The 15,026-nt window shown below is 42.2% G+C and overlaps 1 protein-coding gene and 1 long non-coding RNA gene across 5 annotated transcripts in view; one reads left to right on the top strand and one right to left on the bottom strand.

The window, feature by feature from the left end:
- LOC137536118 (uncharacterized) overlaps positions 1-6,673 on the bottom strand; it is a 37,199-nt gene extending 30,526 nt beyond the window's left edge. The window contains exon 1 of the long non-coding RNA XR_011024526.1: positions 6,610-6,673. This is a non-coding gene — a long non-coding RNA (uncharacterized lncRNA). The remainder of the gene's footprint in view (positions 1-6,609) is intronic.
- CHST3 (carbohydrate sulfotransferase 3) overlaps positions 1-15,026 on the top strand; it is a 174,311-nt gene that overhangs the window by 73,437 nt on the left and 85,848 nt on the right. For all 4 annotated transcript variants that reach the window (XR_011024524.1, XR_011024525.1, XM_068258170.1 and 1 more), the window contains exon 2: positions 12,328-12,424. The gene's annotated coding sequence lies outside the window, so the exon portion shown is untranslated. The remainder of the gene's footprint in view (positions 1-12,327; positions 12,425-15,026) is intronic.

Below are 15,026 nucleotides of genomic sequence, written 5' to 3'. Positions count from 1 at the left end.
ATTGTGGGAAATAACAGCTATTTCCAACTGCCAAGCAAGCTGTATTATCCCTCTGTGCATAGAACTCTCAGTAACGAATATTCCATACAGATCACCTGCCAGTACTAAAGATGTCACCACCAGTTATACATTTCAGGATGTAAATCAGGGAGAGGAAAGATTTTGCAATGGGCCAACACTGACTACATAATCTATAAATGAATGTTGTAAAAAAATAAATAAACAATAGTATTCATTATGTAATTTTCACTGCAGTTCTCAAAGTCCATGGAAGTGCAAGACAGCTGCATACAACTACCACGGAATGGGCTTGATTCACTAGGACAAATAGCATGCCTTATCAAAGTTAACACGCCTTATCAAAGTTAACACGCCTTATCAGAGTAGCATACAAACCCGCAGGGGCTCAGGGCAGGACACGTGGAGCTCTTGTCATTGCCAATTAGCAAGCATACGTTTGTAGCGCTCGCTATGCTACTCTGATAAGGCATGTTAACTTTGATAAGACGTGTTAGCTTTGATAAGGCATGCTATTTGTCTTGGTGAATCACTCCCCATATGTTGGTGCTTTATAAACCAATAATAATACTAAACATGGTGCTATGCAATTTTTTTTACGATTTCCTCTTTATTTTTTTCCCCAAAAGCTGTCGTCAAAGAATGCAGTTGTAACACAGAAAGAAAATCTTACTGAAACATCTGCTTATAAGGACTATTTTCAACATGTTTCATTAGGGCGCTGCTTTTGTGACACAATTTTCTCCAATCACAGGCGTCATGCATGTTATGTTTTTCAAGTCATTGGCCTCCTATACAAAGTATAGGATCGCAGTAAAATCGCACAACAATTGCACCACTATGCGACTCCGGAATGTGAAATATTTTCCCGCCTGTTTTTTTTTCTTCCTCACACCCGGATCGTAGCAGATTTGTGGTGCAATCGGTGTAGTGGAAAATGTAAATACGCAATCAAACCTCAGTCACAATCGCTTTTCTCAGTGGAATGCAGATCATTGTTGCAGAAAAAATGTCAGTGAAAAAAACCTCTAACTGTCTTTTGATATTAGGCACACTCCAGGACCGGCCCTAGACTTTTTGCTGCCTGAGGCAAATTTTGAAAAAATTATTGCTGATGCACATGCGCCGCCGCCGAGCTGGAGGTGTAGCAGGCAGGACGGGGGTATTGGGCCTAGCGGTGGGGAGGGGGGGTCGGACCAACCCCTCCCTCGCCTGGGTCCCCCGATCTGCGCTCCCCTCCAGCCTTAAATAGATCAGAAGCAGCCGCTACTCGTAAGAGGCACGGGCAGGGAGGACTCACCTCTTCCTCGTTCCAGGCCAGCGTGCACTCCACTGACGTCACTTCCTTCAACGCTGCCCACTGTATTGTAAGTGGACGCGTTGTAGGAAATGACGTCAGTGGAGCGCACGCACGCCTTATCAGCGGCCGGCTCCCCGCACCCACCGACGGGCGGATGCCGCCCCTAGAAATGTGCCGCCTGAGGCTAAAGTTTCACCCCGCCTCACACACTCACAGGACTGATATTACACCAAGGACTGATATAAAATATACTGTGCATTGCTTTTTAGAAAAAGGGATTTACTGTCTCTTTTAGCCCCTTATACTTTCCTAGTGGGTGTGGGTCACATGAGTTATCTGGGTGTTCAGAGGTCTGGAGAAAACTTGCAATTCAAAAGTGCGAAAAAGCCTCAGGTAGGAAAGCAAAGGCCAGCGTGAATGTTTGCTTTGCTTGTAACTATTGGTTTTTTTCTTTTTCTCAGTTTCTCTTTGTTTATTTTGTTAAGCATTTGTGTTTAATTGCTTGTAAAAGAGGATGGATGGTACAGTGTTATAGCTTTTCTAGCTGGGAGCAGCCAAGGTTTGAAAGATATATGGGAAGATACATTTATGGGTCAATTTCTCATGGATGCCATATAAACAGCAGAGCGTTTACATCTGTTCCTTTACATCTGTGTTGGTGGGTTGTCTGATCTCGGTTGCCAGTCAGTAAATTAGGTGTAACATTTTGTTCAGCCTGTGTTTTCTATGACAGCCTTCTGAAGTTCAGAGTGTTGAAGCGTTCACCTCATATGTCTGACTCATGGGGGCCCCTGTTGTTGCCCAGTGATCAGAGCCATGTGTAGGTGTTTTTCAGCCTTGTAATTTGTGCTCTCACCAGCCATAAGAACAGCCTTTATTTGTGGAAAATACCTGCAAATAGGCTGCCACATGGCTATACCACAGAACTTGTTCATGGAATAATGTCAGGCTTTGCATTCTGCAGAACGCCGCTGGTATGTGTGTTGAATGGCTTTTTTAAGCAGCTGGAGAATTATACTCTGTCAGGTTTACAGGACATAAAATTTTATTTTATCACATTATTTCTAGATGAGGATGAGCTCTGGCAAATGTACTTACTCAGCATACTTAAGTCTTGTATAGATATTCAATAATTGTAGACCAGGTTGGAAATCATATATGCATTGCTAGATTCTACCTTGTTGTCGGAAGAGCAATTACTATGCACACATACTTTCCTAGTGGTTCTGGGTCACCACAAGCTATTTGGGTACTGTGTAGTACTGGTCTAAGTCCTATCCCTTAGAGCCATATCAATCCCTGCCATGCACTGATGAGGTCCACAAAGTCCAAAATATAAAGTGGATTAGTATGGCTCTGGATGTGTGAGAGTGATATATTATGGGAAACCGTACTTGCTCATTTAAACCTGAAATTTTGCAAATACCTTCTGTTTTAAGAAAACAAAATTATATTTGGAAACCCTTTTTAGTAAGAGGTGGTTCTGGGTCACCATGAGCTCTCTGGGTACTGTGTTGTACTCAGGGCCGCCATCAGAAATTTTGAGGCCCCTCACACATCATCAGGCCTGCTCCCTTCATTAGGATTAGATCTGCATAATCCCCCGCAGATTATGTACAGGTGTCCCCCAGTATAGGCTAGCTAGGTACAGGTGTCGCCTAATATAGGCTAGCTAGGTAAAAGAGAGAGACAGGAGGAAGAGAGCTGAGAGAGACAGAGAGGAAGAGACAGAGTGAATGAGACAGGAGAGATAGAGAAGGAAGAGACAGAGGAGAGAGAGAGACAGGAGGAAGATGGATCAGAGAGACAGAAATTAAGAAAAAGACAGAAGAGAGAGAGAGAGACAGGAGAAAGAGACAGAGGAGAGAGAGGAGGAAGAGACAGAGAAAATATAGAACGAGACAGAGGAGAGAGAGACAGGAGGAAGAGAGAGGCAGGGGGAAGAGAGAGACAGGAGGAAGAGACAGAGAAGAGAGAGAGAGACAGGAGGAAGAGAGAGGCAGAGAAGGAGACAGAAGGGAAAGAGAGACAGGTGGGAGAGAGAGACAGAGAAAGAGACAGGAATAAGAGACAGAGAAGAGAGAGAGAGACAGTAGGAAGAGAGAAAGAGGCAGAGAAAAGAGAGAGACAGGAGGAAGTAAGAGAGGAGGTTAGAGAGAACGAGACAAAGAGGAGAGACAGACAGTGAGGAAGGGAGAGCCAGAGAGAGAGAGAGAGGGGAGAGACAGACAAGAGAAAGAGAGAGACATAAATAAGAGACATAAAAGAGAGAAAAGGAGAACCAGAGAAAAGAGAATGAGAGAGTGCAAGAGAATGAAAAAGCAAAAAAAAGCAGACTGGTGGCTGGTGAGTGTAGGCCCCAATAAATTCAACGCCACAGCCTAGTCCAATGCCGGTCGAGGGCCTGGAATCAGATGGACGATGGTTGTAACACAAGGGGTCCCAGCTAGCAGAAGGGTTCCAGAGCTGCAGTCCAGGGTCCAGGTCTGCACAGTCATTAAAGCAGCTGATGGGATCAGGCCAAGGGCCACAAGATGGCTGGCGTCCAGCAGGGATGTCCAGTGGTGGAAAGTGTTGCGGCTCAGATCCAGCCGTGGTGTCTGGCAGTGGTGTGCCTGGAGTGGTGGCCCAGCTGGTTGGGAGATAAGCAGAGGTGAAGAAGCTGTGGAATCTTGCTCTCATGGCCGCAGTAGTGGATGCAGCGGCGGTCAGAGCTCTCTTGGCCGTGGAACGACCACGTGCTTCATTCCTGTAGCGTTTGGGTCTTGTGCAGGGCCGCCGGGAATTGAGCCGAGCATGACAGCTGTGATGAGCTCTGTCTCTCTGGCTGTGTTGCAGATCTCTGGCGGTGAGCAAATGGTCCGGGCCCTGGGGGGATCAGAATGTCCTGTTCAGGTCCTCAGCAAGTCAGGTTTGGGACCTCAGCCATCCGATGTGGGGGCCAGTGTCATGTCGGCCATCAGCAGGGGCCTCACGTGATGAGCTGGCCCTCAGAATAAGCACTGGGGAGCTGGAGCCTGGGGAGCCAGGTGATGATTGTCGATACGATGGCATGGGGGAGCTGTAAGGAGCTCCTGCTGTGATCCATGGCCGGGAACCAGCAGGGAAAGGAAGAAACAAAAGGAGTTACTGCAAGAGCCCTGTAGCTGGGGCTACACTCACAGGCGCTATTTTGGAAAACCTCCTAAGCAGCAAAGAGTAATGTCAGTGCATTGGGGGGGCCCTCACACTAGTGCTAGCTGTCTCCCCCCCCCCCCCCCCCCCCGTTGGTGGCCCTGGTTGTACTGGTCTGAACCCTAACCCATAGAGCCATGTCAATCCATGCAGTGCACTGATGAGGAACATAACGTCCATAACAGCACTGTATGTATGTTAGATTGGAATGGCTTAGTAACATTTTTAAGCTATAGGCTCACTATACACCAGCAGTTTCTGGATCTGTGCCTGGCTTTTTGGAAGCATAAAGAGATGATTTGCATGTTCAGGACTGATGCATCATGGGAATCCACACTCGCTCTTTTAACCCATTAGCAGCTTCAATAGAGTTATCTCATTTGAGACAACTGCAATGCTTTTGACCTCAGTCGATAGAACCTGTTGTGCTGTAAATACTTGGAATGCTTTGATGTTTCCCTACTAGCAGAAAATATAGAAACTGAAAGCAGAAGTCCTCTGTTATTGTCTCACACTGCCCCCTAGTGACAAGTGGCCATAAATACACATTACAGCAGTACAAATTAGAACCAAAGGAATTGTAACAACTACGAAATAAAAAAAAAATGTGCTAAAATAAATTGGCCTGGAGCACTTGCAAGCCTTTTAATAAAATGGCTGCTAAAGGGTTAAAGTAATGCTTGGTGTAATTTGCCTTCTTAAAACCGAAGGAAACTTGCAATAATTCAGCTTTAAGTGAACATTTGTGGTTACCCACAATGCACCACTACTGAATATGCAAATTATCTCTTTATGCCCCTATAAGCCAGGCTAGCATTCAGAACCACTGGTGTATAGCAAGCCTATAGCATTAAATTTGACACAGCTACATCAAAACCACATGTAGACAGCCTGTTTCAGACTTTTGGTCCTCATCAGTACATAGCAGGGATTGATATGGCTGAATGGGATAGGGCTTGGACCAGTACAACAGAGTAACCAAGCAGCTCGGGGTGACCCAAACTACTAAGAATGTATAGGGGGCTAAAAGAGACCGAAAAGCCCTCCTACCAAAAAGCAATGCTTGGTGTGATTTGCCTTCTAAAAACGGAAGGAAACTTGCAATAATTCAGCGTTATGTGAACATTTGTGGTTACCCACAATGCACCACTAACAGGCTGTCTACATTTGGGGTTGAGGTGGCTGTGTAAAATGTAAAGCTATAGGCTTGCTATACACAAGCTGTTCTGGATGCTAGTCTGACTTACATGGGCCCAAAGAGTTAAAGCTGAATTATTGCAAATACCTTCTGTTTTAAGAAAGCTAAATTATATTTAGCACTTCTTTTAAAGAGTAGAGGACCCTGAAGCAATTAGCCAGAAAAATATAATGTGATGATGTTTTTCTCTTGAGCAAGGTTGGTGCATTGGATAGGTTGCAGTTGTATAGATGTGGGTCTGTCACTCAGCTGAACCAGAATGGTCAGATTGGAAAGTCCATGTAAAGGTCTGCCCCTAGGCAAGAGAAGGATGATTCACAAACCTGAGAATATCTGATTTTTAGTAGTTCAGTGAAATGCATTAAATATGTAATACAATACTTTTCTAAATCCAGGTAACAGAGCACCAAAAGGGTCTAATTTCTGAAGCCTCTCTGAGTTGAAGATGATCAGAATTCCTTAGTGATCTTACAAAACTGACACGGTGCACCTCAGATATTATGTAAAAAGCGAGCGAAAATGCACACAGTATCACAAATGCATTGCTAGTTTTTATTGTTCTTTTGTGTGTGTTTTCAAAGCACATTCTCTGTGCTGAAAAGGCAGACCACAACCTGCTGTACTTTTCAAATAAGTAGTTCATATCAGATATGATGTAACGGTACCACTGAAATGTTCTGGATGTGTTTTTCATTTTAAAATGAGTACAAAAGTGTGAGGATGCTTATAGTGTGCACAAGGTCTAAAGATCACCTTATGCGAGGTGGCAAAACTTGGCAGACTATAGCAAAGTTCTTTAAAATGTTAGGAAATTACAATTAAAGTTTTATAAGCAAGCACAAGTTGTGAGCACATTTTAGTAAAAAAAAAATAAAAAATAAAAAAATTCTTGAAAGCAAATGTTACAAGGCTTTGTTACCTAATAGCAGATGATCCTTAATAAATCTGTGTCTGCAGCTTCAGTGCTCCCCAGTGATCTCTGGCCAACTGTGTTAATAGTATGTCAATAGCTAACTTGTACTTGGATATCGCTGTGCTGTGATCTGTGAATCTATCAATGAGTAAACCTTTGTCAGAGCTGTTTGAAAGCTTAACTGTCGGACGTGTGAGTATTTCTGCAGTATGATGGAACATACTACATCTGATTATGACAATTTGGCCTGAGATAATATGTAGTCATAATTGTTTGGTAGGTTTCCTTTTTGTGATCTTACGAAGCACAAACTGTCCAAAAACTGATTTAACTTCTACTAAAACATTATTATTTAGTATTTATATAGACTTTCCACTACTAACTGTAGCTACAGAACACGTCATTAGCCTGCGGGCTAGAAACGCATTTGTACAGAACACGGCCCTAAACTGTTGCCTGAGGGGTTGATTCCCGATCCCTGCGAGTTACAGCCCTTATGAGTGTGTACAAGCCTTAAACCTGGGCAAACACAAAATGACAAGTCACATCTTTATAAAACCTATTTGACACCCAATGGAACATCTGGATAGTTGTCCATCTGGATAGCTGTCAATGTCTATGATAACATCTGGAGAAAAAAGGGGCCTTTGTATATACAGTATGTGCTGCTGATCTGCCTGTTGTGTGTTAGGATTTCCCCCCTTAACCTAAAAAAAGTCTGAATTGATAACTTCATAAGTTGTCATCAAAAATGAAGTTCCAAGAAAATAATTTCTCTATAATCATTTTCTCAATTATTGACATCTTTATCGCATAGAATTGTGCAAGTCTAAAATATGTGATCAATCGTGATTGATTTGTCGCATACTCGGGAAACGTTGAGTTGTACAGTAATCTTGAAAAGTAGATGGGTAACTGGACTATTATTAAACACAAAGGTCAAGTTACAGGATGTACTACAAGAAAGGATGTGATTAAAACAATGAACAAGACGCTATCACAGCAGGCCTCAGACTTCTCACATTTTTTCTTTTAAAGCGTTAGTTCACCCTCACAGATGCTTTCATTGTTAGTAACGGTGAATAGGTGTCCCATAACACAATTTTAATATTCAATGCAGCTGATCCAGATTAATGTCCTTTGAAGAAAACTGTCTCGGATGTTTCCCAGTTAGTGACCAGCTTTCACATCACAGCAAAGCATTCATCACCTGACTTTGCCCAGTTCTCTCTGCTAAATGTTACCTCTTTGTAGCCAGCACTAAAGCTAAGTATTCTCATCTTCCTGCTCATTGTGCACTGAAGCATTTAATTATTCCCTCAATATTCAACGTGTCTGATCAGACGTTTGATCTATAAACTAACTAAAATCAATCGGAACTTAATTGATTGGATATGTTGGGACAGTGGATGACTGGCAGATTCAAGCAAATTTATTTAATTGTTCATACGTGGAATTAATATGTGCATAGCCAACTTTAGTGATGGGTAGAGTTCTCAGGAACTGCTCCTACTGGTGTAATGAGTCACATCTACTGGTTTGTTAGGTCAGTAATGAATCTGCTTAGTCCTCTTAAATAAAGCAAGCTACTGTGTTTAAGTGTTATTGTTACAAGCTTTATTGAAGCTTGTTAAATTATATGGGTGCGATCAGACAGTAGTTTAGTCTTGAATGGCCGCAGGCTTGCTTATCTGAATAAAAGACTAGAAAAAGAACAATAATGGATCACATGTGACAGTTATTACTTCATGCAGTTCTGTCTTCCTGATTTATGACTCTGTAAAACAGAAGACATTTTCTATGGCAGCTTGTGTAAAGGAATTCTTTTTGTGGGAGCATCTGCACCACAAAATAAATATACTACCAATTAGTATTTTTATACAATTTACCAATTCATATTACAAATAGTATTTCAGTGGGTATAATATATTATTGGTGTATCTAAAACAAGGGTTTTCCTGACATCAATGCTCACTTGCAAGCACCTTAGTGCAGCATCTCTCTGGAAGCCCAATTTAGTTGCTTTTTTCGTGCCAAGAAGACTGTCAAACCAAGTGAAGGCATACAGAAGCATTAGAGATTAGAAAGTTGTGCAGGCACAGTCAGAGACATAACTATAGGAGGGAAGATATGGTGGCCAGTTGGCCACACTTGTTTCTGGTGAGAAAAGCTATGGTGATCACATTTTTTATTGGTGGGAAGAGTTATGGTAGCAACATTAGTTATTGGTAGAAAGAGTTATAGTGTAGTTTATGGAGAGAATGGTTATGTTGGCCACACTTGTTAATAGCGGGAAGAGTTATGGTGGCCATACTTGTTATTGAAGAGAAGAGTTATGTTGGCCACACTTGTTATTAGCGGGAAGAGTTATGGTGGCCACACTTGTTTTTGGTGGGTAGAGTTATGATGGCCGCACATATTGTTGGGAAGAGTTATGGTGGCCATACTTGTTATTGAAGAGAAGAGTTATGTTGGCCACACTTGTTATTAGCGGGAAGAGTTATGGTGGCCATACTTGTTATTGAAGAGAAGAGTTATGTTGGCCACACTTGTTATTAGCGGGAAGAGTTATGGTGGCCATACTTGTTATTGAAGAGAAGAGTTATGTTGGCCACACTTGTTATTAGCGGGAAGAGTTATGGTGGCCATACTTGTTATTGAAGAGAAGAGTTATGTTGGCCTCACTTGTTATTGGTGGGTAGAGTTATCGTGGCCACACTTGTTTTTGGTGGGTAGAGTTATGATGGCCGCACATATTGTTGGGAAGAGTTATGGTGGCCAAACTTGTTATTGGTGGGTAGAGTTATGATGGCCGCACATATTGTTGGGAAGAGTTATGGTGGCCAAACTTGTTATTGGTGGGTAGAGTTATGGTTCAAAGTTTGCTCTGGTGCTTATGGATCTGTATGAACTGTATGGATTACATAAATATATTACCTTCTGAACTAGGTTGGCAATCTCTTTCTTAATATATCTTCACATCATAACTTTTTTGCTGTGTTCTGTTGAACCATTGTATGGGAATGTTCACATCTCAGAGTTGCAGTGGATTGCATTATCCTAATGTTGAGTCTACGGTTCATTTCTGGTTAACATGTGCGTTACAGTTGACCATGCTATGAAATAAACACTTTTTTCATGAGCGCAGTATGCAACACACATAGGCCTCAATTCACTAAGCTTTATCAAACACTTTATCGAACGTTTGATAATTTACCTCATGGGTAAAATCTAATTTTGAATTCACTAAGGTGTTATAGATTTAATGAACATTTTATTGATATGTCTCAGATGATATGAAACACTAAGGAAAGTTTCTGTTAGCCAAAAAGCATATGATAGGAAACATTCAACTGTTAACCTAAATACACACTGTCACTAGGTATGAATATTATATACCACCCCACTTCTTGTGTAACCCCCCCCCCCCCCCCCCATTCCTGTAGATTGTAAGCTCACAAGGGCAGGGCTCTCTCACTCTTTTGTGTCTTGGAATTTGTTATACATTTTATTCATCATGTTACTTTTGCCATTGAAATTACCAATTCTGTTTTTTGTACCACCTCCGTATTTTGTATATATTACCCCATGTTTGTTTTTTACTTTGCACAATGCCACGGAATATGATGACGCTTTATAAATCAATATTAATAATAATAGTTATGATGTGATTTGGCAATGCTGACTAGTATGGCTGTTTTAAATGCAAAGAGAATTTTATTGTTGGGTCCTCTTCACATTCCTTCAGCAGTATACATTTTACAGACTACCTCACGTAAGCACAGGTGGAGTAATTCATGTCTCAGCAGTGTAATTTAGTTGGATCTCCACAAACCATGAACTGTCGTTAGAAGGACCTAAATATGAGTTAGGGAATTGTTATCCTAACCTATGAATTATGACTTTCAACACTGAATTTCTTGTTGGACATTTATATACCTGCTGTGTGTCCTGCTAATGGGTTTACCGGGTTCCACTTAGTTTTCATAAGTTCCACACTAGTGTCTCATATTGCTGTGGGCAACCTCTAGCCTTCTTAGGCAGCACATTCTTCTATTGATAATTCCAGGCAGTAAAAGATGGAAAGGAATGTTACAGTCATAGGTTTTAAATTATAGTTCCTGTGACAGACGTCATAGAAGCCTCTGGTGCTGCTTGATTGTATTGCTCTATCCCCAATAGCATCTCGTATGACCTCTATGAAATGAATGCATTATTTCAACAGTTTGTATATCATCGTGAAGATTTTTATTTTAAGTATAATTATAAAGTACTGGTGGAGCCATCTTGCAAAGGTTATAAAATGTGGTGGCCACTGGCCATCATGATCTTCACCCCCATAACAAGTGTAGCCACAAAAACACCAGATCTGGAGGATGAAACAAGTATGAGAGGAGGGAAGGTTAGTTGGAGGCCCTGAAAGCTCTCAAGTCTGCTTCCCTATAGTTACGCTCCCCCCGGCCATATTTCATGATTGTGAACGTTTCTGAAAGGTTAGTGAATAAGGATTTGAGATATTGCAGTCACCTGCACACACAATTTTCAAGGAACCCTGCATATATTTAGAAAAATACTTCACGCTGAGAGAGTTCCATATAGTTACTAAAACAGCAGTCACATTTTAAGAAAACCTGGTGAAGCTTGCATAATCATCTATCTTCTCTGAGGTAAAGGAGTCCCAGTGTGTCTTCTGTTGCTTGTTGGCTTTAAATAAAAATTAGATGAAAGTTGACTGAGCTTTACATGAACTATTTTAGGACCATGGTGATTGAAATCTACGCCCTGTTTTGGTGGTCACCTGGCTGTTAGGGTGTAGATTTCAATCAGCCGCCGCTGCATGCATGCATCTGCCGTTTCCGTCGCTCCCCGCCGCTAAAACCCGACGTCTCTCGCCGCAGCTCACTGGCTCTGCCTGTCTCTATGACGGCAGAGCCATGTGAGCCGGTCAGGAGCCGATTTCATTGGCTCCTGGCCATGTCTATCAATGTAAGCATCTCCCATAGGCTTACATTGATAGACACGGTCAGGAGCCAATGAAAGCGGCTCCTGCCCGGCTCACATGACTCTGCTGTCATAGAGACGGCAGAGTGGATGTCAGGAAGATCCCAGCGTGCGGTGGTGACCGCGGTTGCGGCGGGTTTGCGCTGCAATTCGTCCGGATTCCGTCGGTATTGTACCAGCAGTCTCTGGTCCTTAAGGGGGCAGAGACCGCTGGTACTTAAGTGGTTAAATGACAAGCTTTCTGCTATATTGATATACAGTATAAGTATGTATTTCTTGTTATTGCAAGATAACATCTATCTTATGCTGGGCATAAATGGCATGCTGGGCAGGCTTATCAATCAAGCCTGATGGCTCGATTGATAATATCCAACAGGTCCGATGACCTGCCGGATAGATTCCCTGCTCGATCCCGGGAATCGATCCGGACGAGCGGGGTTCAATCCGGCGGCTAATCGGCCGCCGGATCGACCCGTGTATGCCCAGCATTACAGTTGTATGGAATCCATCATACTGGTGTTGCAGTGACCAGAGGTTGTGGAGAACTCTGATTCTCCTTTACATGAGTGCTGTCCCATCCTTGTTTTCTTGCAATGGTATGAGTAGTGCATTCACAAGCAGTAATTTGTTTCATTATTGCCCAACAAAATGAACATAGTGTGAAAGCACTGTTGAATCTGTCAATACTTCTGTTAATAATAATAATGTATTTATCTGTTGCAGAGCACTCCTGTTGGCATTTCCAAAGTGTGACAGTATTATAAGAAAAGGCTTGCAATGGGACACAGTGGGCAGTATGTGTGACTTCACCATGGACAAGGTATATTTTCACTATAAAAGTTTGCCTGTAAAAGAAGGTAATGATAAGATAGTTTGAATAAGGGGAAATTGACTGCTACAGCCTAGCATTAGTCCCATAAGGATTGCCTGCTGCTTCTGAGGCTAGGTTCACAGTGGTCAGTTGCATAACGCAGGTGTTATAATTTGTTATAATGACTGTGAACAGCAGTGGAGAATGGGCATAGACTTTAACCACTTAATGACAACTAGACGTATATATATGTCCAGTGTAGTTGTGGAGACTGCACCAACAGTTTGTTACTAAATATGACATATGTGGCATCATTTTAACCGTGACGAGTTGTAGAATACATTTTGGACCCATGTCACATAAAAATAAGTAAAAAGTTTAGAGAGTTTTAGGGTCGGGGCCCATGTCTTGTGTATTTTTTTTTTAGTCACAAACTGAATCAAAAGCAAATACATTTTCTCATATTCTGTACCAAAATAAAAAGACTTGTAAAATGAAAACAAAGTGACAATATAAAAGAAAAAACATATATATATAGATCAATTAGGTGTGATAAGACGTAATGAAGTTATTGGTGAATGAATGGGAGCGGCGCTGATACGTGAAAACTGCTCTCGTCCGGAAGTGGTTAATACAAAGCCTGCATACAGCGAGTTAAAGGATACCCGAGGTGACATGATGAGATAGACATGTGTATGTTCAGTGCCTAGCACACAAATAACTATGCTGTGTGTTCCTTTTTTTCTTTCTCTGCCTGAAAGAGTTAAACATCAGGTATGTAAATGGCAATTCCTGTCTGAGTCAGGACTGGGTCAGACTACAGTGTGACCCTCACTGATAAGAAATTCCAACTATAAACCACTTTCCTAGCATAAAATGGCTTCTGAGAGCAGGAAAGAGATAAAAATGGTCAATAGTTCATAGATTTTAGCTCTGGCATACTTCAATGAATGTGTCATTGAGCAAAAACAATGAAACAGTAAAAAAAGTAGATTTAAATATAAAACTGTGGAATATCTTAAAAAATAATTTTTGGGAGAAGGAGGATAGATACAATTGTTTATAAAATTCCAACTATAAACCACATTCCTAGCATAAAATGGCTTCTGAGAGCAGGAAAGAGATAAAAATGGTCAATAGTTCATAGATTTTAGCTCTGGCATACTTCAATGAATGTCTCATTGAGCAAAAACAATGAAACAGTAAAAAAAAGTAGATTTAAATATAAAACTGTGGAATATCTTAAAAAATAATTTTTGGGAGAAGGAGGATAGATACAATTGTTTATTTCATTAGTTTATTTTCACCTCAGGTGTCCTTTAAAACCACTTAACGACCGCCTAACACTGATAGGCGTCGGCGGGTCGTTAGTGGTATAGCATGGAAACGGCCGCTCGATCAAGTGGCCTTTCCATGCCAGTTCACGGAGGCTGTCTCCGTGAACAGTCGGAGAGCCGCCGATCGCGGCTCGCCGGCGAAATGTAAACAGGCGGGGAAGAAATCCCCGCTGTTTACATCACACGGCGCTGCTGCGCAGCAGCGCCGTGACGTAGATCGGCGATCCGCGGCCTCTGATTGGCCGGTCATCGCCGGCATATGATAGGCTAAAGCCTATCCTAGGATGCGCAGGACGAACTTCCGTCCTGCGCATTACGGGTGAAGAGGGAGAGGGAGGTGAGCGGAGGGAGGGCGGAAATGGCTGCGGAGGGGGGCTTTGAGGAGCCCCCCCCCCGCCGAATGAACAGAGCCGGCGGCGATCAGACCCCCCCAGCAGGACATCCCCTAGTGGGAAAAAAAGGGGGGAAGTCTGATCACCCGGCCACATTCCTGATCGGTGCTGCGGGCTGTAGAGCCCACGCAGCACCGATCATTAGAAAACCCCCTGGTCGGTTAACGGGATCAGTTACAACACAGTACTGTGAACAGCACTACTGTGTTGTATAGGCAGTGAGTTGACATGTAGAATTATTCTGCAGTGCAACTGACCACTGCGAACAGGGCCTGACAAATAGTCACTTGTGGATAAAAAATGTATCTGCTGGGGCAATGGAGCATTATGGGTCTATGGTAAGATTCTCACTGCATGAAGTTTATATGTGATTTTTGTCTGAATCTATCAGTTTTAAAAATGTAAGAATGGCTTTATTTTACTTTGTGTTCTAATAACCAGGTAGCTCTATAACAGTAGGACTTCATTGTTAACCCTTGCACATATGCTAGACATTTCACGGTCAAGATGGCCAGTCGTGACCACCTCTGCAAAGAATCTACTGTTGAGCACAGATTGAGTTCATTGTTCTCTTGCTCACCCCGTCCGCTGTTGTACCCTACACTTTCTACCTTCCTTCTTTTTGCATGGCAACAGAACTGTACAGCCTATATTATTTCATCAAATAGATCTGGACACAAGTACTTCCTCTGTATTGTCATATGTTAATTTCTGTGTATACATTCACTGTCACCAAAATAATTACCGTTTACTTTAATGAGAAACCATGGATGATTGGCAAGCTTATGCAACTAATCAGGAATAGAAACACAGCTTTTAAATTAGTAGGAACGTTAGCTTATTGTGTTAACCTCAAGAAAGGCATTAAATATGCAAAACTTA

This window comes from Hyperolius riggenbachi, chromosome 10 (genome assembly GCF_040937935.1).
Source record: "Hyperolius riggenbachi isolate aHypRig1 chromosome 10, aHypRig1.pri, whole genome shotgun sequence".
In the NCBI taxonomy this organism is placed as follows: domain Eukaryota; kingdom Metazoa; phylum Chordata; class Amphibia; order Anura; family Hyperoliidae; genus Hyperolius; species Hyperolius riggenbachi.
The sequence above is the reverse complement of the archived record's forward strand: the minus strand, read 5'-3'. Positions and strand labels throughout refer to the sequence as shown.